The following is a 23787-nucleotide window of genomic DNA, read 5'->3' as shown; positions in this document are numbered from 1 at the left end:
TTCCAGTAGTCATGTATGGATGTGAGAGTTGGACTGTGAAGAAAGCTGAATGCCGAAGAGTTGACGCTTTTGAACTGTGGTTTTGGAGAAGACTCTGGATCTCCTTGCAGTCCAAGGGACTCTCGAATCAGTCCATCCTAAAGGAGATCAGTCCTGAATGTTCATTCGAAGGACTGATGCTGAAGCTGAAACTCCAATACTTTGGCCACCTGATGCGAAGAGCTGACTCATTTGAAAAGACCCTGATGCTGGGAAAGATTGAAGGAGAGAGGAGAAGGGACAACAGAGGATGAGATGGTTGGATGGCATCACTGACTCAATGGACTTTAGTTTGGGTAAACCCCAGGAGTTGGTGATGGACAGGGAGGCCTGGTATGCTGCAGTCCATGGGGTCACAGAGTCAGACACGACTGAACGACTGAACTTTATTGAACTGATAATGCTGAAATTGAAATAAATGTAAAGAGATAATGCATTGCGACTGTGATGCTACAGAATTGAAAATGGATAAAAGATTACTATAAAAAGTACATGCCAGGAAATTAGTTAACCTAGAAAAAATGAATAAATTTCTAGAAACATAAAATCTATACATATGTAACCATAAAAATAAAATAGAAAATGTGAGCAGATAAATAAAGAGTAAGGTTACTGAATAAATAACAGCAACCTTCCAGAAAACAAAGTCCAGAACTGCCTTTCCTGATGAATTCTACCAAACATTTAAAGAATAATCAAAACAAATAATATTCAAAATCTTCACAAAATGTATAGAGGAAGGAAAAAATCCAAACATGTTTGTGAAGTCAGCACTGTCTGACACCATAGCCATTAAAAGATGCTACATAGATGTAAACATCCTCCACAAAATATTCGCAAACCAAATTCAACAGCAAGTTAAAAGGATCGCACAACATGATCAAGTGGAATTTATCCCTGTGATACTAGAATGGTTTAATACAAGAAAATCAATCTATATGATATAGTACATTAACAGAATATAGAATAAATAATCATCTCAATACATGAAAAAGCATTAAAAACCAACAACCTATCATGATAAAATATCTCAACAAGTAGGAATAAAAAGAAAGTACCTCAACATAATTAAGGCCATATATGAATAGCTCACTGCTAACATAGTCAGTGGTGAAAAACTGAAAGCTTTCTAAGATCAGAAGCAAGGCAGGGCTCTCAGCTTAGTGCTCTATGATGACTTGGATGAATGGGAGGCTCAAGAAAGAGGGGTATATATATATGTAAACAAAGATATATAGTTGATATACTTCATTGTACAGCAGAAACTAACACAACTTTGTAAAGCCATTATACTCCAATTTAAAAAGAAAATAAATAAGGCAAGGATGACCACTCTTGCAAATTAATATTGCATGTAGTATTAGAAGTCCCAGACAGGACAATTGGGCAGTAAAAAGTTATCCAAGTCAGAAAGAAAAAAGTTAAGTTTATTTCTAGTGCTCAACATTAGAGACCTATGACAAGATTTTTTTATATAGGAGACCCTAAAGATTCTACAGAGGATGAGATAGTTGGATGGCATCACCGACTCAATGGACATGAGTTTGGGTAAACTCTGGGAGTTGGTGATGGACAGGGAGGTCTGGCGTGCTGCAGTTCATGGGGTTGCAAAGAGTCGGACACGACTGAGTAACTGAACTAAACTGAAAGATTCTACCAAAAAAAAAAAAAAAGTCTATTAGAATTAACAAAAAAACATTCATTGACACTTCAGGATATAAAATCAAGATGCAAAAATCAATTTTGCTTCTATACATTAACAGTGAACTACCCAAAAAGGAAATCAGAAAATAATTTCATTTATAATAGCATGGTAAGGAATAAAATACTTAGGAATAAATTCAGCCAGGAAGGTATAAACCTTGTCTGCTTAACACTACATACCATTGCTGGAAGAAGTTAAAGATGAGTTGAATAAAGGGAGGACAACCTGTGTTTTTGGAGTATTAGAGTTAATATTAAAATATCTATTCTACCCAGAATAATACACAAATTCAGTGCAGTCCCTCTCCAAATTTCTTTGTCATTTTAGATAAATAGAACAAAAAAATCCTGAAATCCCTATGAAACCAAAAGGATCCAGAAAAGCCAAAATAATCTTGAAAAAGAACAACAAAGCTAGAGGCTTTCACTTCTTAATTTAAAAGATTATGGTACTAGATAAAGATATACACCAACAGAACCCAACGGAGAGCCCAGAAATAAATCCATGCGTATACAGATGGTTGGTCTTTGACAAGTGTGCAGAGAATAAACAGTGGAGAAAGGATAGTCTCTTCATTTCAACTAATGCTGTTGAGAAAACTAGATATCTACATGTGAAAGAATGAAATTGTACCTTAATCATACACAAAAATAAACTCAAAATAGATGTAATACTTAAATGTAAAATTCAAAATTGTAAGACTCCTAGAATAAAACATAGGAGAGAACAATGATAATGACATTCTTTGGGGCAATGATTTCTTGGATATGACAGCAAAAGCCCAGTTTACAAAGAAAAATTTTCCAGTAGTAATTAATTTACAAACTTAAAAACTTCTGTGTCCAAAATATATGGATAGCTCACACAGCTTAATGTCAAAAAACAACCACCACCAAAATGGGCAGAAGATCTAAATAGACGTTTCTCCAAAGAAGACATAGAGAAGGCCAAAAGGCACATGAAAAATACTTTTGACATTGCTAATAATTAGAGAAACACAAATCAAAACTAAAATGAGGTATCAACTCACACCAATCAGAATGGCCATCATCAAAACCTAAAATGCTGGAAAGAGTGTAGAGAAAAAGGAACCCTTCTACCCTGTGGGTGGGAATGTAAATTGGTACAGGCACTGTGGAGAATAATATGTAGGTTCTGTAAAAAGCTGAAATAGACCTACTATATAATCTTGCAATCCCACTCCTGGGCATATAATCAGAGAAAGCCACAGTTCTAAAACATACATGCACACTAATGTTCACTGCAGCACTCTACAATAGCCAAGACTATGTTGGTGGGAATGCAAACTAGTACAGCCGCTATGGAGAACAGTGTGGAGATTTCTTAAAAAACTGGAAATAGAACTGCCATATGACCCTGCAATCCCACTCCTGAGCATACACACTGATGAAACCAGATCTGAAAGAGACACGTGCACCCCAATGTTCATCGCAGCACTGTTTATAATAGCCAGGACATGGAAGCAACCTAGATGCCCATCAGCAGACGAATGGATAAGGAAGCTGTTGTACATATACACCATGGAATATTACTCAGCCATTAAGAAGAATACATTTGAATCAGTTCTAATGAGATGGATGAAACTGGAGCCCATCATACAGAGTGAAGTAAGCCAGAAAGATGAAGACCAATATAGTATACTAATGCATATATATGGAAATTTAGAAAGATGGTAACGATAACCCTATATGCAAAACAGAAAAAGAGACACAGATGTACAGAACAGACTTTTGGACTCTGTGGGAGAAGGCGAGGGTGGGATGCTTCGAGAGAACAGCATCGAAACATGTATATTATCAAGGGTGAAACAGATCACCAGCCCAGGCTGGATGCATGAGACAAGTGCTCAGGCCTGGTGCACTGGGAAGACCCAGAGGAATCGGGTGGAGAGGGAGGTGGGAGGGGGGATCAGGATGGGGAATACATGTAAATCCATGGCTGATTCATGTCAATGTATGACAAAACCCACTACAATATTGTAAAGTAATTAGCCTCCAACTAATAAAAATAAATGGAAAAAAAAAAGAAATACAATAGCCAAGACATGGAAGCAACCTAAATGTCCATCAAATATGAATGGATAAAGAAGCTGTGATGCATATATATAATGGAATATTAGAAACAATGAAATAATGCCTTTTGCTGCAACATGAATATATTTAGTGAAGTCAGACAGAGAAAGACAAATATCATATGGTATCACTTATATATGGAATCTAAAAAATGATCCCAATTAACTTATTTGCAAAACAGAAATAGACTTAGAGACATAGAAAATAAATTTACGGTTACTAAAGGGGAATATGGGAGTGAGGGTAGAGAGAGAAATTAAGAGTTTGGTATTAACATATATACAGTACTATGTATTTTATATATATATATATATATATATATATAACTGAATAAAAATAAAATTTTCTGCAGAGCAAAATAAATAATCAGTGAAAAGCATGCTATGGAGCCATTATCTGATAAGAGATTATTATCCAAAAACTATAAGAAACTCATACAACTCACTAGCAAAAGACACCCTGATTTTAAAAATATTCAAATGACTTGAATACATAATTCTTCAAAGAACACAAGCAAGTGGCACACAGGTATATAAAAATATACTTTGCATCACTAATTGTCACAGAAGTGCAAATCAAATCCACAATGAGACATTATCTCACACTTGTTAGAATAACTATTATATAAAACAAAAACAGAAAACAAGTGTTAAATTGGATGTGGAAAAATTGGAATCCATCGTGCACCATTGGAGATCATGTCAAATTGTGTCACTGCTATTGAAAACAGAAAGGATGCTTTTTTAAAAAAGATTAAATAGAATTACCATATGATCCAATAATCCTTCTGGATATTAATCTGCAATAATTGACATGAGGATCTCAAATAAATATTTGCACTCCCATGTTCATTGAAGTGTTATTTGCAGTAGCTAAATTAGGTGGAAATAATCTAAATATCAACTGATTGGTGAATAGATAACGGAAATGTGGTATACATACAGTGGAATATTATTCAGCCATATACAAAAATAAATGCTATAATATGCTGCAACGTGGATGAACCTTGAGGACATTATGCTCAATGAAATAAGTCAGTGACAAAAGGACAAACATTCCATGATTCTGCTTATAATTAGTTATCTGAAATAGTCAAACTCCTCAAAGCTGAAAAAAGAATGGGGGTTGTTTGGCTGGTGGGAGGAGGGGAGATGGGAATTGTCAAATGGATATAAAGTTTCAGTTACACAACATGAAAAAATTTGAGATCTACTCTTCAACACTGTGCTTATAGTTAACAATTCTGTATTGTATATTTACAAATGAATTGAGAGTAGATTGCATTATTTGTATTCTTTAGCACAATTATAAACAGAGAAAAAAGAACACCTCTCTATGCCTTCCAGATACACTGAGGAGCACTGGATGCCACTTAAAGGGAGAGGATCTCATTGCAAAATGTGCTTTACATACACTCCCTTCATAACCCTCTCACAGTGAAGGCTGAAGTCAGGAGGAACATGGGGTGGGATACATCTCCAGGATTCGCTGGGCTTTCGGTTAACTCTTGAAGGCACGTAAGTAACTGCTTACTTTGAAAGTTTAGTAACAGAGAATTTCTGTAATTATTCAAGCTGGATTTAGAAAAGGCAGAGGAACCAGAGATCAAATTACCAATATCCGTTGGATCATAGAAAAAGCAAAAGAATTCCAGAAAAATATCTACTTATGCTTTATTGACTACGCTCCAAGCCTTTGACTGTGTAGATCACAACAAACTGTGGAAAAATCTTAAAGAGATGGGACTACCAGACCACCTTACCTGCCTCTTGAGAAATCTGTATGCAGGTCAGGAAGCAACAGTTAGAACTGGACATGGAACAACAGACTGGTTCCAAATCAGGAAGGGAGTATGTCATGGTTGTATATTGTCACCCTGCTTATTTAACGTATATGCAGACTACATCATGCAAAATGCCAGGCTAGATGAAGCACAAGCTGGAATCAAGATTGCCCGGAGAAATATCAATAACCTCAGATACGCAGATGACACTACCCTTACAGCAGAAAGCAAAGAAGAACTAAGAGCCTCTTGATGAAAGTGAAGGAGGAGAGTGGAAAGTTGGCTTAAAGCTCAACATTCAGAAAACTAAGATCACGGCATCTGGTCCCATCACTTCATGGCAAATAGATGGGGAAAGAGTGGAAACAGTGACAGTTTATTTTGGGGGGCTCCCAAATCACTGCAGATGGTGACTGCAGCCATGATATTAAAAGACGCTTGCTCCATGGAAGAAAACTATGACCAACTTAGACAACATATTAAAAAGCGGAGACGTTACTTTGCCAACAAAAGTCCATCTAGTCAAAGCTATGGTTTTTCCAGTAGTCATGTATGGATGTGAGACTCGGACTATAAAGAAAGCTGAGCACAAAAAAAAATTGATGCTTTTGAACTGTGGTGTTGGAGAAGACTCTTGAGAGTCCCTTGGACTGCAAGGAGATCCAACCAGTCCATCCTAAAGGAAATCAGTCCTGAATATTCATTGGAAGGACTGATGCTGAAGCTCCAATACTTTGGCCAACTGATGCAAAAAACAGACTCATTAGAAAAGACTCTGATTTAGGGAAAGACTGAAGGCAGGAGGAGAAGGGGACGGCAGAGGATGAGATGGTTGAATGGCATCACTGACTCAATGGACATGAGTTTGGGTAAACTCCGGGAGTTGGTGATGGACAGGGAGGCCTGGCCTGCTGCAGTCCATGGGGTTGCAAAGAATCAGACACAACTGAGCGACTGAACTGAACCACACTCCTTGTCACTCATGCTCCAGACAAATTGGCCATTTTTTAGTTCAAAGTGCAACTTCTGGTCTTAAGATGGTTACGTGTGATCCTTTTGCCTGGAATGCTCATGCCCCATTCCTGGCTCTGCTTCTTCCTTTGGTATGGTCTCAGGTTTATTTTGAAAGAAACAGTCTAGACTATCCACTCTGCATCATATTCCCTGTTACTTTTATTTTACTTTGCTGTTCTCCTCATCACAATTTATAGTTACATATGTGTTTATTAATGTATTGATATCTATTACCTTAACCAGTCTGAAACCTTCACAAAGATTAGATACAGATTACTTTTTGTTGTTTCCTCTTTTCCATCTCAGCATGTGAAATCAAGCAGCATTTCTTTTTTTTTTTTTCCCATTTATTTTTATTAGTTGGAGGCTAATTACTTTACATATTGTAGTGGTTTTTGCCATACATTGACATGAACCAGCCATGGATTTACATGTGTTCCCCATCCCGATCCCCCCTCCCACCTCCCTCTCCACCCCATCCCTCTGGGTCTTACCAGTGCACCAGCCCTGAGCACTTGTCTCATGCATCCAACCTGGGCTGGTGATCTGTTTCACCCTTGATAATATACATGTTTCGATGCTGTTCTCTTGAAACATCCCACCCTTGCCTTCTCCCACAGAGTCCAAAAGTCTGTTCTGTACATCTGTGTCTCTTTTTCTGTTTTGCATATAGGGTTATCATTACCATCTTTCTAAATTTCCATATATATGCATTAGTATACTATATTGGTCTTTATCTTTCTGGCTTACTTCACTCTGTATGATGGGCTCCAGTTTCATCCATCTCATTAGAACTGATTCAAATGTATTCTTTTTAATGGCTGAGTAATATTCCATGGTGTATATGTACCACAGCTTTCTTATCCATTCGTCTGCTGATGGGCATCTAGGTTGCTTCCATGTCCTGGCTATTGTAAACAGTGCTGCGATGAACATTGGGGTGCACGTGTCTCTTTCAGATCTGGTTTCCTTGGTGTGTATGCTCAGGAGTGGGATTGCAGGGTCATATGGCAGTTCTATTTCCAGTTTTTTAAGAAATCTCCACACTGTTCTCCATAGCAGCTGTACTAGACTATACTACCCAAAGCAATCTATAGATTCAATGCAATCCCTATCAAGCTACCAATGGCAGTTTTCACAGAATTAGAACAAATAATTTCACAATTTGCATGGAAATACAAAAAACCTCAAATAGCCAAAGTAATCTTGAGAAAGAAGAATGGAACTGGAGGAATCAAACTGCCTGACTTCAGACTCTATTACAAAGCCATAGTCATCAACAGTATGGTACTGGCACAAAGACATAAATATAGATCAATGGAACAGAATAGAAAGCCCAGAGATAAATCCACGAACCTATGGACACCTTATCTTCGACAAAGGAGACAAGAATATACAATGGAAAAAAGACAATGTCTTTAACAAGTGGTGCTGGGAAAACTGGTCAACCACTTGTAAAAGAATGAAAGTAGAACACTTTCTAACACTATGCACAAAAATAAACTCAAAATGGATTAAAGATCTAAATGTAAGACCAGAAACTATAAAACTCCTAGAGGAGAACATAGACAAAACACTCTCTGACGTAAATCACAGCAGGATCCTCTATGACCCACCTCCCAGAATATTGGAAATAAAAGCAAAAATAAACAAATGGGACCTAAGAAACTTAAAAGCTTTTGCACTACAAAGGAAACTATAAGCAAGGTGAAAAGACAGCCTTCAGAGTGGGAGAAAATAATACCAAACGAAGCAACAAAGGATTAATCTCAAAAATATACAAGCAACTCCTGCAGCTCAATTCCAGAAAAATAAATGACCCAATCAAAAAATGGGCCAAAGAACTAAACAGACATTTCTCCAAAGAAGACATACAGCTGGCTAACAAACATGAAAAGATGCTCAACATCACTCATTATCAGAGAAATGCAAATCAAAACCACAATGAGGTACCATTACACGCCAGTCAGGATGGCTGCTATCCAAAAGTCTACAAGCAATAAATGCTGGAAAGGGTGTGGAAAAAAGGGAACCTTCTTACACTGTTTGTGGGAAAGCAGCATTTCTTAAGCTTCATTCTGCATAAAAATTTCCTGGGCTCTTTTTTTTCAGCTTCAATAGGTATGAAAGTGAAAGTGAAGTCGCCCAGTCATGTCCGACTCTTTGCAACTCCATGGACTGTAGCCCACCAGGCTCCTCAGTCCATGGAATTCTCCACGCAAGAGTACTAGAGTGGGTTGCCATTTCCTTCTCCAGGGGATCTTCCCCACCCAGGGATCAAACCCGGGTCTCCCGTATTGCAGGCAGATGCTTTACCATCTGAGCAACAGGGAGGCACTTAATAGGTATCATTGACAAATAAAATTGCAAGATATTTAGAGTATACATTGTGATGATTTTATATACATATTATATATCATGCATCAATTATATATATATATATATATATATGTATATATGACTCCATCTAGTTAATTAACATATCCATCACCTTACATCGTTTTATGTATTTACTTTTTCAAAACTTTAAACTTTTTATTTTGTGTTGGGGTATAGCTTATTAAAAATGTTGTGGTAGCTCCAGGCGAACAGCAAAAGGACTCCACATGCATGTGCAAATATGGCTGAGTCCATTCTCCCCTAACCCCCCTTCCATCCAGGCTGGCACATAACATTGAGTAGAGTTCCAAGTGCTATAAAATTTCCTTATTGATTATCCTTTTTGAATATAGAAACATCACCTTACATATTTATCCTTTTGTTTGTTTGGATTTGATGAAAACATGTTTAAGTTCTACTCAAAAAATTTCAATTACACAATACAATGTTATCAATGATACTCACAAGGTTATACATTAGATCTTCAGAACTTTTTCATTCTACAGCTGAAAGAACTCTGAGTTCTTGTTATAATGCATGTTCTGACTAGGTAGGTCTAGGGTAAGGTCGGTGAGGTCTCAATTTCTCACAAGCTCCAAGCAAATACATGGTGGTCTGTTGTTCTAAAGGACCACAAATTGAGTAGCAGAAATCTAGTGCATTTAAATGATTAAATAAATACATCTTGACTCAATTATTGAGTATCACTTGAGTGACAGTGAATAAATGAGGGAAAAAAGATCTCAACCATTTTCTAACCTTAAGAATATAATCAAGAAAGTTGATGGCTTTAATTATCACAACTTTTACTAGTAGTTCATTTGTAACAAAATCACAGCCACGATTTTTTTCTGTTAACAGCTCAGATATTATGTAGCTTCCAAGTAGCAATATTATAAATCCTTGGGTCAACAAATGAGTCAGTGGAAGTTATTTTTATAGTACCTTGAATAGAGAAGCAACATGGGAACTATATACTGTTAGTTTTGCTCTCCGAAATCAAGCCATTTATTAACTGTTCTAAATTTTGGCAACAACTAAAATTTAACTTTGAAATTCTAAAGGGTTAATTCCTTACCTAGTGTCACAATAAAATGGTTTTCCAAAATAAAGATTTCCTATTTTGATTTAATAAATGTTTACTGGATGAATAAATGATTAAGCACCTGTTATATACCAGAAAAACTTAGTGGTTAAAAATATATGGATTAATAGCACATAGTTTGCAACTCTTCTAAGATTTCACAGTCAAATAGGGGAAGCATAACATAATTCAACTGAAACCTTTTACAGCGGTATGAATAAGGTATCCTGGGAGAAACAAAAATAATTTACCTATGACTTGAGAGGTCAAGAGCTTTGTGAAAGAAATTACATTTAACTTGAGTTTTTAAGAATGACTCAGAGTCATTTTTAAGAATGACGTTTAAGGTTGACTAGACAAGGTTATGGAAATGCCATGACACAGAGGGGGGAAAAATGTATTGAAACAGAAAACAAGGCCACAAAGACCAAAGGCCACTGTGAAAGTAAAAAGCCTGGGGACTGCAGGAGCAGGGTTATTGGAAAGATTGGTAAGTTTCAGACCACAAAGAATATTTTGGTTCACATGAACCTTTTTGAACGTTTTCTTGCAAGTTAGCAGTTTTCAACACGTGTTTCTGCATGGCACCTATGACAGATGATATTTATGTACAAGACTCAGTGCCATGGGCAGAACCAAGGTTAGTGTAATTCCTTGTACTTCATCTATGAGGGTCCTTTACTATGTACCATAAGAAATCATGTCCAAAAATAAGCAAGTCAAAATGTAGAACTGCCACAATTTTTAACCTCCACAAGTTGATTTACTGAAGTAAACCATTCACTAAAATTTTCTTACTATATGTGTGAGCCTAACACATCATCACATCACTGTACCATTAAAACCATGGTGCTCTCAATTGCTACTGTGTTGAAAATAAGGCTCCACTAAAGATTTTAGGTAAGTTTGTGCATGATTACATTATTTTAAAGAAAGGACACCATGGTGACAGTGAGGAAAATGAACTGGTGAGTAACAGGAGTGGAATGAGAACCATCATTTAGCAATCGTCAATGTTAATCAGACACATTTCCCTAGAGTGACATGACAGGTATCAGAAATTGGCTGGTTCAGTTCTTATTTCTAATCACTTTCTTTTCTCCTAAATCCACCATCAGTTCAGTTCAGTCGTTCAGTCGTGTCCTACTCTTTGTGCCCCCATGAATCACAGCACGCCAGGCCTCCCTGTCCATCACCAACTCCCCAAGTTTACTCCCCATGTCCATCAAGTCGGTGATGCCATCCAGCCATCTCATCTTCTGTCATCCCCTTCTCCTCCTGCCCCCAATCCCTCCCAGCATCAGAGTCTTTTCCAATGAGTCAACTCTTCGCATAAGGTGGCCAAAGTACTGGAGTTTCAGCTTCAGCATCAGTCCTTCCAATGAACACCCTAGTGGATAATAAAAATAATACCCAGTGAACCTGCTTCTCTAACAATGAGTGGTAGACATGTGAGAGTCCAGGCCAGTAATATGTAAACATTAGGCTGTGCAAGACTTCTGGGAGGGCTTTCCTCATTAAATGGACATTCTGTTTGTGTTTCCTTTCACCAATTCTTTCTGTCTAGAAAAAGGAGGTGATCCCTGAGATGGCCTAAAACTTTGTGTCCATAATATCCAAGAAAATTGCTGAGAGCTGAGGTCTTTGAGTAGTTTATTGAAGCTCTCTTCCAAGATTCTTATGTTAAAAACAAAATGAAAACAGCTGTTTAAGTCATCACATGTTCAGTTCTTTGTTCCTTACACTTTGTTGTTGTTTGGTCACTAAGTCATGTCTAACTCTTTTGCAGCCCCATGGACTGTAGCCCACCAGGCTCCTCCATCCATGGGATTTCCCCCAGGCAAATACTGGATGGGTTGCCATTACCTTCTTCTGGGAATCTTTTTGACCCAGGGATTAAACCTTTGTCTCCTGCACTGCATGCAGATTCTTTACTGCTGTACCACTGGGAAGCCTCTCCATACACATAGTGGGAGGTATTTCTTTATGATATGATTTATTTATGAATATCCAAGTGAGACTTTTCCAAAGCTGTATGTGTGGGTGTTTAGTGTGTTCCTTTTCTATCCTAGTGAGGCATCTTTTATTGTAAATTACTGCTTTAACAACCCACTGTTATGGATGGGAGCATGTTATATCTTTCAGTACTGATAGGGCAGCAGGGGAAAAGCTCAGAAATCATCTGCTGCAAGGTTTTTAGAATAGGTCAGGTAAAATGGAAAAGGGCAACTATGCAAGAGTCACAGTGAGGATGTAAAGAAGGGAAATGAAGAGCAATAATTAGAGGAATAAAAGAAATACAATATTGGCTTTGGAAATTATAGAATTAAAGCATCTGTGGGATATTAATAAATGGTGTTTAATAATCTTCGGGGAATAAAATTCCAAAGCTCATGAGAGATATCAGACATTCATATGCTGTTGTGAAAATCTTTACCATTTCAATCAGGTGAGGTAAGCTTATTGTCCATAATCCAAATAAGTTCCAAATGAATCTACAGTTAAGTTTTAGCACATTTTAAAAAATAGGTTAACACTTATGGATGCGCATCTACTAGTAAAGAATTTTAGAACTGTGTGCAAATATGAAAAAGTTCAGTTCACTTGTGATGTACACAAGACCTACAATAAAATGGGAATGGTTTTTAATTTATTGGTAAAAGAGACACTGTGTGTTCTTACCAGTAGTAATCTATGAAACATGAAAACTAGGCTCATACATGTATTCACATATCCTTTAAACAAATAAGCTTATAGTACATAGTAGATATAAATACTAATCAAATAATTAATATAAAATTTCAACTGTTATAATCATGAAGGAGGTGATTTAGAAATATTGTGCTTTGAAACGAGAGCCTATTTTAATTAATTTAAGCTCAGAAGGAAATGAGGTATGATAATAAAAAATTGGCCAAGTTCTGAAAGTTAAGAGTTAAACTGGGGAGGGTATGAAGAGTTCCAGGCATAGAAGAAATACTTGCAAATACCTTGGAGCAGGAGGAAACATGGAAATAAGAGAAATACAAAAAGTCACCAGGACTCTCATGCAGTTAAGGTTAGAGAAGTTAGTGATGGCTGGGGATCTTGTGGGGCAGTTAGAGATTTTCTTCTTATGTTGGGAAAACTATTAAATATTTATAAGGATGATATTGTGGATCAGGTAATCATGATTGAATTCCCGTATAGTCTTAATTTGTAAAAAAAAAAAAAAAAAAAAACAAAACAAACAAAAAAAACTATTTCAAAGCAATATTAAAAACTACTATTTGCAAACTACGTAAAATTACTTGGAAAAAGATTACAAATAGGAAGAAAAAGTTATTTATTTTAATGATCATATTGATAAGTCATGAGAATCAATTAAGGATAAAAAGTCTGTTGCTAGTAATATGAATGAGTCAAAATAATTTGCACCTAAACTCTCTTCCCTTAAACATGGATAAGTTTTGGGTGGGGGGGCAACCTAAACTTTTTAGGAACTGAAATATCATGCATGTATAGTAGGGTACTAATTTTGATGCAATGCCCCTAATTTCTATCCTTTTCCTTTTTTGGGGGGACTAAAGCTGAGTGCCAAAAAATTGATGCTTTTGAACTATGGTGTTGGAGAAGACTCTTGAGAGTCCCTTGGACTGCAAGGAGATCCAGCCAGTCCATCCTAAAGGAGATCAGTCCTGGGTGTTCATTGGAAGGACTGATGCTGAAGCTGAAACTCCAGTACTTTGGCCACCTCATGGCGAAGAGTTGACTCATTGGAAAAGACCGTGATGCTGGGAGGGGTTGGGGGCAGAAGGAGAAGGGGACAACAGAGGATGAGATGGCTGGATGGCATCACCGACTCAATGAGAATGAGTGTGAGTAAACTCCGGGAGTTTGTGATGAACCGGGAGGCCTGGTGTGCTGTGATTCATGGGGTCGCAAGGAGTTGGACATGACTGAGTGACTGAACTGAACTGAACTGATGAGGTCCTTTTACATGTACATCAAAACAATAGTTAAGTATATTATACGATAAAATTCTGATTTCTTTGAAGTTGTTGATTGTGCTAGCCAGTTACTCTGTAAGCAAATAATGACAATTTTTTCTCTCACTTCATGTCTAATGTTTTCTCACACTGGATAGAGCAATCCTGACCACTGCTCTAATAATGGTGTTCGAGGACTTAATTTCCTATTTCTGGTAAAGGGGAATACATGACAAATTGCATTTCATTGTAATGCTAGCTGCTACTTTCCAGTATATACTCAAGTTAAGTATGTATGATCAAGTTAAGAATGTATGTCCTATGCTTAGCTGACTAAGATTTTGGATCAAGAATGAATTGTAATTTTATAAAATGTCTTTTGCATATCATTCCAGCTGATCATTTGATTTTTCTCTGAGACCTTTTGATGAGATAAATTCTATTGATAAATTTCCTATTATTGAGCCACTCATATTTTTGGAATAAAACTTAAATAAGTGAAACAAAATTAGAGAAACAAAAAGGACATCCAGGTCCAAGTAAAATGAGGAATTAAGATTATCACACCAACATATCTAAATATACAGTCAGAGAATGGATAAAGGAGGAGTGAATTAACTGAGATAGTAGGGACATCAACTTCCATACTCTGACTTTAAATAGCAGGGACATTGCTGCTTTGTACCTATAATTTGGTAAACTAAGATCAAAAGGATGATAATACATGCATTCAATTTTTATTAATTTACGTGAAAATGTTGTATTACAATATCTCAATGAATTATATTCTACAAGGGATATACTGCAAATACGTTACTTATAAACTGACTCAACTTCAGTGGAAGAAGAGATTTTGGAAGATGATAAAGAAAAAGGAGAGAAATTAAATTGCAATTATAGAAGATGTATCATGAGCATGGATTATTTTGTTAAGTTTGAATGTCTTTATTCATAGAATGTTATTTCAAAATGAATGTGAATTACCAAGCTTCTCTTTCATCAGTAGATCTTCATTTCAAGAACTGATAGATCACATTCTTCCTACCAAAATAATACACAGATATATATGAGGAATTGAATGAACTATCTGATTGTTTGCCAAATAATGGCACCATTTGGCCATACTTAATTATGAAACTGATGAAAATCACTCTAAAAGAAATGATAACCTATAGCTAGGGTCTGATTTTGAGATAAGTCTGAATTGAGATACATCCCATAATTCTTAATAGTTCATCTATTGAAATATTCTTCCACGTTTCCTAAATAGTGCTTATATTGAACATGAGAAGATTCTATTTCTATATGTACATAGAAAAAGTGAAAAATCATAATTTATTTACCACTTTCTGTGTGACATTATATTTAACTTCTATGCAGAGTATATCATGAGAAACGCTGGACTGCAGGAAACACAAGCTGGAATCAAGATTGCTGGGAGAAATATCAATAACCTCAGATGTGCAGATGACACCACCCTTATGGCAGAAAGTGAGGAGGAACTAAAAAGCCTCTTGATGAAAGTGGATGAGGAGAGTGAAAAAGGTGGCTTAAAGCTTAACATTCAGAAAACTAAGATCATGGCATCTGGTCCCATCACTTAATGGGAAATAGATGGGGAGACAGTGGAAACAGTGTCAGACTTTATTTTGGGGGGCTCCAAAATCACTGCAGATGGTGACTGCAGCCATGAAATTAAGAGACACTTACTCCTTTGAGGAAAGTTATCACCAACCTGGACAGCATATTTAAAAGCAGAGACATTACTTTGCCAACAAATTTTCGTCTAGTCAAGGCTATGGTTTTTCCAGTGGTCATGTATGGATGTGAGAGTTGGACTGTGAAGAAAGCTGAGTGCCAAAAAATTGATGCTTTTGAACTGTGGTGTTGGAGAAGACTCTTGAGAGTTCCTTGGACTGCAAGGATATCCAACCAGTCCATCCTAAAGGAGATCAGTCCTGGGTGTTCATTGGAAGGACTGATGCTGAAGCTGAAACTCCAATACTTTGGCCACCTGATGCGAAGAGCTGACTCATTGGAAAAGACCCTGAAGCTGGGAGGGATTGGGGGCAGGAAGAGAAAGGGACGACAGAGGATGAGATGGCTGGATGGCATCACTGACTAGATGGACATAATTTTGAGTAAACTCTGGGAGTTGGTGATGGACAGGGAGGCCTGGCATGCAGCAATTCATGGGGTCGCAGAGTCAGACATGACTGAGCGGACTGAACTCAACTGAACTGATAGGACATTATCTCCTAAACTTCTCACAATCACACTTAAGGTATCCTTATTTCCATCTTACTGAAGTAAATGAGACACAGAAAGGTCTTGAATAATTATCCAAGTTCACAGACCTGGTAAATAGTAGATACAGCTGAATTTGCATAAAACTTATTGTGATATTGCTTTTGAATTAGTTTTAAAAGGATCACAATTTAAATGGCCTGTGTATAAGCAGCAAAAGTCTCTAAATATTAGCAGTAACTGAAAATCAATAAACAATATTCAGAATGTAATCACTGAAAAGAAAGTCCTGTTTATAACCAAATTGTTTTCAAACAGATCCTTAAAAAGCAAGGTTGTACTTTTAACCTGTGATATTTCCTGAATATTGGAAGATTGGCCACCTGCAGATGAAATCTTTGAGCTTGTAAAGAACATCCTGTATTGAAATAAACATTTTCAAGTGACTGTGGCCTCTAAATTAAAAGATGATTTCTCCTTGGAAAGAAAAGTTATGATAAACCTAGACAACATATTAAGAAGCAGAGACATCACTTTGCCAACAAAGTTACCTATAGTCAAAGCTATGGTTGTTCCAGTAGTCATGTACAGATGTGAGAGTTGGACAATAAGGGAGGTTGGGCACTGGAAAATTGAAGCTTTATATTTGTGGTACTGGATAAGATTCTTGAGAGTTCCTTGGCCAGCAAGGACATCAAACCAGGCATCCTAAAGGAAATCAACTCTGGATATTCATTGAAAAGACTGATGCTGAAGCTCTAATCCTTTTGTCACTTGATTCAAAGAGCCAACTCATTGGAAAAGATCCTGATGCTGGGAAAGATTGAGGGTAAGAGGAGAAGGTGATGACATAGTATAAAATTGCTGGATGGCATCATCGACACAATGGATGTGAGTTTGAGCAACTCTGGGAAATAGTGAAGGACAGGGAAACCAGGTGTGCTGCAGCATATGGGGTGGCAAAGCGTCAAACACGGCTTAGCGACTGAACAATGGACAACAATGGAAGCTAAAGAGATGCGATCTGCATTTGCCAAGAGAGCTCTAAAGTTGCAAAACTCAGACAACTTCAAGCTATCTTCACAGAATCAACAAAATGCCAAATTTAACCAGCTAATTATGCCTTGGCTGGCACCCAGTACATGAAGAAACTAAATACACATGCACTGCCTATGGGTAGAATGTTCTAGGTCCCGAAGTACCAAGTGAGGTAAAGAGGACCTTGTGGCAACTCTGAACGGCTCAAATGGTATCCCATCCTAATCCCACTGAAAGCGGCTGCATGTACTCACATACTTCTGTCCTCCACCCCTTGGTCTCTTCACCCTTCCTCATCTCCTGTACCCTATATGTCCAGGAGGTTTGGGGCCCTTACAAAAACCATGTGAATCTCATATTCCATTCCCACCACAAGGGAGTGATGACTAGGAATCAGCATTAGCTTCTTTTAAAATATTAGTGAGGCAGCTATGGTGACTGGTTCACTTGGTTCAATTTCTTGCAGCGGTGACTGTGGGAATCCTTTGTGTAGTCATCCTCTTTATTGTACATCAACATGTATGAGACTTGACTGGAAGGTTCAAGTGACTGAGGAACCAGTCTTATTTCAAATACAAGTCATTTTATTAAACACCCTCGAAGCTGATGTAGTGTTAACTTGCAGAAGAACAATTTATAGATCAGTTTGTTCTAGAGGTTAATTTGTTTTGCAGTTTTTCACCCATTTACATCATCTGCCAAACAGCTCTGAGTCATTTAGTGTCACATGAAGTTTTTAAGAGTTTTCCCCAATTTTAGAGTTTTTAGAGTAGATATACAACTTTTACATGAAATATTATTCTCTGGATCAGAATATGGATTTACACTTTACTAATAAAGAAATAAAAAGTAGAAGTTTTACCACATTAATCATACAATATTATAAACAGAGTTTAGAAAACACAAAAATTGTATACCATAGTATGCTGATAATTCACATACTATAATTCACAAGACTGATGCAAACTTTATAACATAGAAAATGACATGAAATTCACTGCTGATTGAAACAATTATCAAAAAACATACTTTAGTGAATAAGTTAAAAATAGTCATGGTGATATTTCCTCCTAAAATGTTCAATAGATTATGGGAGGTATTGTGTTTGTTCACATGGGTAGCTTCCTCTTGTTTTCTAAGCCTATACTATTTAAATGTTTTAATGGACAGAGAAAGAACTGTCAGTAGAGAATACCCACCAACAAAATATATCTAAAGTTGAAAAGTCATAAATTGAATTACATGTATTCCCCATCTCCATGGCTAATTCAAGTCAATGTATGACAAAAACCACTACAATATTGTAAAGTAATTAGCCTCCAACTAATAAAAATAAATGAAAAAAAAAGAAAAATCATAAATTGTGGTTATCTTATGGACATTGCACTTCAGCACAATATTTAAGTCAAACTAAATTCATAATATTTCAATTTCTCTAACCACAACTGGATAGCTTTGTCCTTTGCTGATAATAACTACATCTCAGAGATAGAAAATTTTATTCAGGTAAAAGAAAAAGTTAATTCTATAGTTGCCAGATAATTTGTCATTGCATTTTACTAATTATGTATAGGTGAAGGTAAAGTCACTCAATCGTGTCTGACTCTTTGTGACCCCAGGGACTGTAGCCTACCGGGCTCTTCCATCCATTGGATTTTCCCTGTTTCCAATTTTACCAAACTATTTCTCTATTTATATATAAAAACTATATATGTATAAAAAAGGTATTACTCAACTCCTTTCATGATGTTGAAAAATATTGATACCAGAACCTGAAAAGGATAGCACAAAACAATAAAGATATTTTTATTTGTGTTTTCAATTTTTAAAATTCCTTTTACTTAAGCATATTTAGTAAAGTCATTAAATCAGAAAACTTCTAAGCAAAATGTCAGCAAACTAAATTCATAATCTCTACCCAGGTAGTAAAACACATGATGAAGTTCAACCATCCATACTAAAAATGATTTGTGATTATTTTTTCATAAAGATGAAAGCATTATTTTTAAAATCAGGTAAAATAATAACATGTCTTGCAGGTTCTTGAAAATATGAGTAAGTTTCAAAACTTTATGAGTAACTAAATGTATATGCTGTGATATTTTTACCTTTGATTAATATATGTTTTCATATATATAAATATATCTGTAGTATACATTAAAGTGTATAGTATGAGACATAAAATCTAATATATTAAAGTATATTATGGTATAAATGCAGCTCAGTTGAAATTTACAACTATAAATTTAGAAGTGTCAATCGCTCTATGAAAATGTTTTTCAGAACTAAAATAAGTTACTTTTTTTTTTAAATAAAAGAGAACTTATTTTTCAAAAGAGGCAATTTGCACTCCTTTCATTGAACAAGCCCAGATGGGACTCAGGATGAATATTACTGGTAGAGAATTTAAAGCTAAATATGATAATTGGCAGTTTTTCTAAAAGGGGTAGTTCATACAACCTCTAAGAAGTTTTAAAAATTCCATAAAACAAATGTTAATCAATGGGGAACAAGAAAAGTTCAATGGGGGAGGTATGGAAGACAAATTCATATTTTTATTTATCCTTCTTGCGATTTGTTCTGATATATGGTTTGTGTACTACCTAGCCAAGATTTCCTGCAAGGCTAGAATACTGTTTTATGTCTTGTGAAGTAGTGCCTGCATCAAAAATTCATGTCACCCCCGCCCCACAGCTTCTTACTCAGCTTTTAGACCTTTCCCCTCAGTTTCACTGCCTTGGGTGTCACATGCCCCAGTATAGCATTGTTGTTTACATGCTAAGTCATGTCCAACTCTTTTATGACCCCATGGACTATAGCCAACCAGGCTCCTCCTGACCATGGGATTTTCCAGGCAAGAATACTGGAGTGGGTGGCCATTTCCTTCTCCAGGGGATCTTCCTGATCCAGGGATGGAACTGGCATCTCCTGCATTGGCAGGAGTTCTTTACCACTGACCCACCAGAGTAGCCCCAGTAAAGCATCAGACTTAAATATCACTTCATGCTCAAGTCTCGAGGAGGCTAAAACTACCTCAGTGAGTACCAGAAGTGACTTGACTCCTTTTAATGATACTGGAGGTTTTGGAAAAAAAAAACAAGAAGGCTATAAACTGTTGCTTTAATCCATGATTATGAAAAGTATATTAAAAAGATGGAACTAACAGATTACCTTACCTGCCTCCTGAGAAACAAGAAGCAACAGCTGGAACCAGACATGGAACAATAGACTGGTACAAAAAATGGAAAGGGGTAGATCAAGGCTGTATATTGTCACCCTGCTTATGCAGAGGACAGCATGCGAAATGCTGGGCTGGATGAAGCACAAGGCTGGAATCAAGATTGCCAGGAGAAATATCAGTAACCTCAGATGACACCACCCTTATGGCAGAAAGTGAAGAGGAACTGAAGAGCTTCTTGATAAAAGTGAAAGGGGAGAGTGAAAAGGCTGGCTTAAAACTCAGCATTCAGAAAACCAAGATCATGGCATCTGGTCCCATCACTTCATAGCAAATAGATGGGAAAAGGGTGGAAACAATGTCAAATATCACTTTTTTGGGTTCCAAAATCAGTGTAGATGGTGACTGCAGCCACGGAATTAAAAGATTCTTGCTCCTTGTAAGAATACACTATACAGTGTATTAAAAAGCATAGACATCACTTTGCCAACCATGGAGTTGGACCATAAGGAAGCCTGAGCTCTGAAAAATTGACACTTTCGAACTGTGGTTCCAGAAAAGACTCTTGAGAGTCCCATGGACTGCAAGGAGATAAAACCAGCCAATCCTAAAGGAAATAATTTCTGAATATTTAATGGAAGGACTGATGCTGAAGTTGAAGCTCCAATACTTTGGGCATCTGATGCAAAGAGACAACTCATTGGGAAAGAACCTGATGCTTGGAAAGACTGAAGGCAAAAGGAGAAAGGGGATGACAGAGGATGAGATGGTTGGAATGCTTCACTGTCTCATTAGACGTGAGTTTGAGTAAACCATGGGAGATAATGATGGACAGAGAAGCCTGGCACGCTGTGGTTCATAGAGTCACAAAGAGTCAGACATGACTTGACAACTGAACAACAACAATGAAAAGCAAGTGAATTGAAAAGTACCTTTAGAGATCCTAACCCCACAGCCATAGGGAGGGACATGTTGAAAATCAAGCCCAGAATCTGGTTTTGAGTATGACTGAACTGCAGAGAAGACAGATTCATGTTCACCCTATGATATTCCTATGTCAAAGTCAGGACCTTGATAGGGAAATAGGGAAACCTGAGATAAGGTTTGACTTCTGGGTAAATAAACCTACCAATACTGAGTGTGCAAAATCTCTCTAAATTTTCTAGATCAATAGAAGCATATTATTTTCCTTCTAAGAGCACAGAAGGCTTTACACACATGAAGATATTTTGAATATCTCAACTCGTACTGCTTCCTGAGAAGATAATGCTTGTCCTCATGGTCTGCCTGTGCCTTCCCTCATTACTACATTAGATGTATGATAATAAACTTTATATTACAGCATAATCTAAGCAGGGAAATGCAGTTACTACCTATGGGGAAATAGCACATGTACCCAAAGAGTTGAAATATCTGGCTAAAGGGGCTATAAATCCTGAGAATTGAGTAAGCACCTTGAAGAACCTGTACCTGGACAGGGAAGCGTTCACTGACATGGGAGAACTCTTCTGGAATTTGTGGCAGAGACACCTGGAGCTGATTTCATTATATTGCTAGGATGGTTTCTTGAACCATGGGCACAATATCTCCTTCAGACTGAAGTGAATTCACCTTTCAGACAGAAATGCATTCAAGTTACCAGGTGGTACCTAGCCTAGTACTAAGCTACCACCTATAATCTGAAGGCACATGAAAACACTGATAACATAGATAAATATAAAAATACAGTATAAACGTTATATTTTTTGGTAATGCATCTTTTCCTTTTTTCTGATCTTTTTAAACATAACTTCATAAAGAAATAATTACAAATCCATGTAGGTGGGCTTATAATTTATGAAGATGTAATTTCATTCACATGTAATAACAGTAAGTATGGAATGTATAGGGAATAGGAATGTTTAGGCACACTTTAATGCTATTGTGATTAAGTTGGTTTTAATTGAATTAGACTATAATATATTAAAATTAGTATACTTGATTTTTAGAACAGTTTGATTTACCAAAAATTTGAGGAGAAAGTAAATAGAATTTCTATTGCTCACTCACATATAGTTTCCCCTATTACTAACATCTTCCATTAGTGTACTTCATTTGCTAATCTGATGAACTAATGCTCATATATTATTAACTAGAGTTTATAATTCACCTTAGGGTTGCCTCTTTGTGTCATACTGTTCTATGTGTTTTGACAAGTACATAATGTCATGTATTTATCACTGCCCTAACACTACCCCATGCTCCACCTATTCCTCCTTCCCTCTCACCCGCTGAACCTCTGACAACCAGTGATCTTTTTACTGTCTCCACAGTTTTTTTTTTCCTAAAAATGTCTTATCATTAGAATCAAGCAATATGTAGCCTTTTTCAGTCAGCTTCGTATACTTAAGTTTTCTCCATGTGATCTCATGGCTCGATGCCTCATTTCTTTTTTAGGTGAATAATATTCTATTATATATGTGTACCAGGGATTCCCTGGTGGTTCAGCTGTAAAGAATCTGCCTGCCAATGCAGGAGATGCAGGTTACATCCCTGGGTCAAGAAGATCCCCTGGAGAAGGAAACAGCAATCCATTCCAGTATTCTTTTCTGGGAAATCCCATGGACAGAGGAACCTGGTGAGCTACCGTCCATGGGGTCGCAAAAGAGCTGGACCTGACTTAGCAACCAAACAGCAACAACAATATATGTGTACCAGAGTATGTTTCTTCATCTTTCTATTGAAAGAGATCTTGGTTATTTCCAAATTTGGGACATTATAAATAAAGCTGTTACAAATAATCGTGTGCAAAAAGTAGATGAAGTTATACTTCATGACTCATTCTATATGACCAATTATTACTCAAATACCAAAGCCTGATCAGGGCAATACAATAAAACTATAGACCAATAACCTTCCCTCCAATAAATACAGACATAAAAGTCCTTAACAAAATTCTAGCAAACGGTATGTCAGCAACATGTAGAAAGAATTATACATCATGTCTATGTGGGGTTTACGCCAGAAATGCAAGTTTGGTTCAACATATAAAATCCATCAATGTAATAAACCATAGTGATTGAATATATGACACATCCCACATGATTAGAAAAATAAAATTTGACAAAATCCAAGACCCTTAATGATAAATATACCTACCAAACTAGGAGTAGGAGAAAATTCCCTCACCCTAACAATGGATATCTATCACCTCAAGATAAATAATAAATCACAGCTAATTCAGACTAAATGATGAAAGTTTAAAAGCTTTCACTCTAAA

The sequence above is a fragment of the Cervus elaphus genome, chromosome 9, assembly GCF_910594005.1.
Source record: "Cervus elaphus chromosome 9, mCerEla1.1, whole genome shotgun sequence".
Lineage (NCBI taxonomy): Eukaryota > Metazoa > Chordata > Mammalia > Artiodactyla > Cervidae > Cervus > Cervus elaphus.
Note: the sequence above shows the minus strand (reverse complement) of the source record.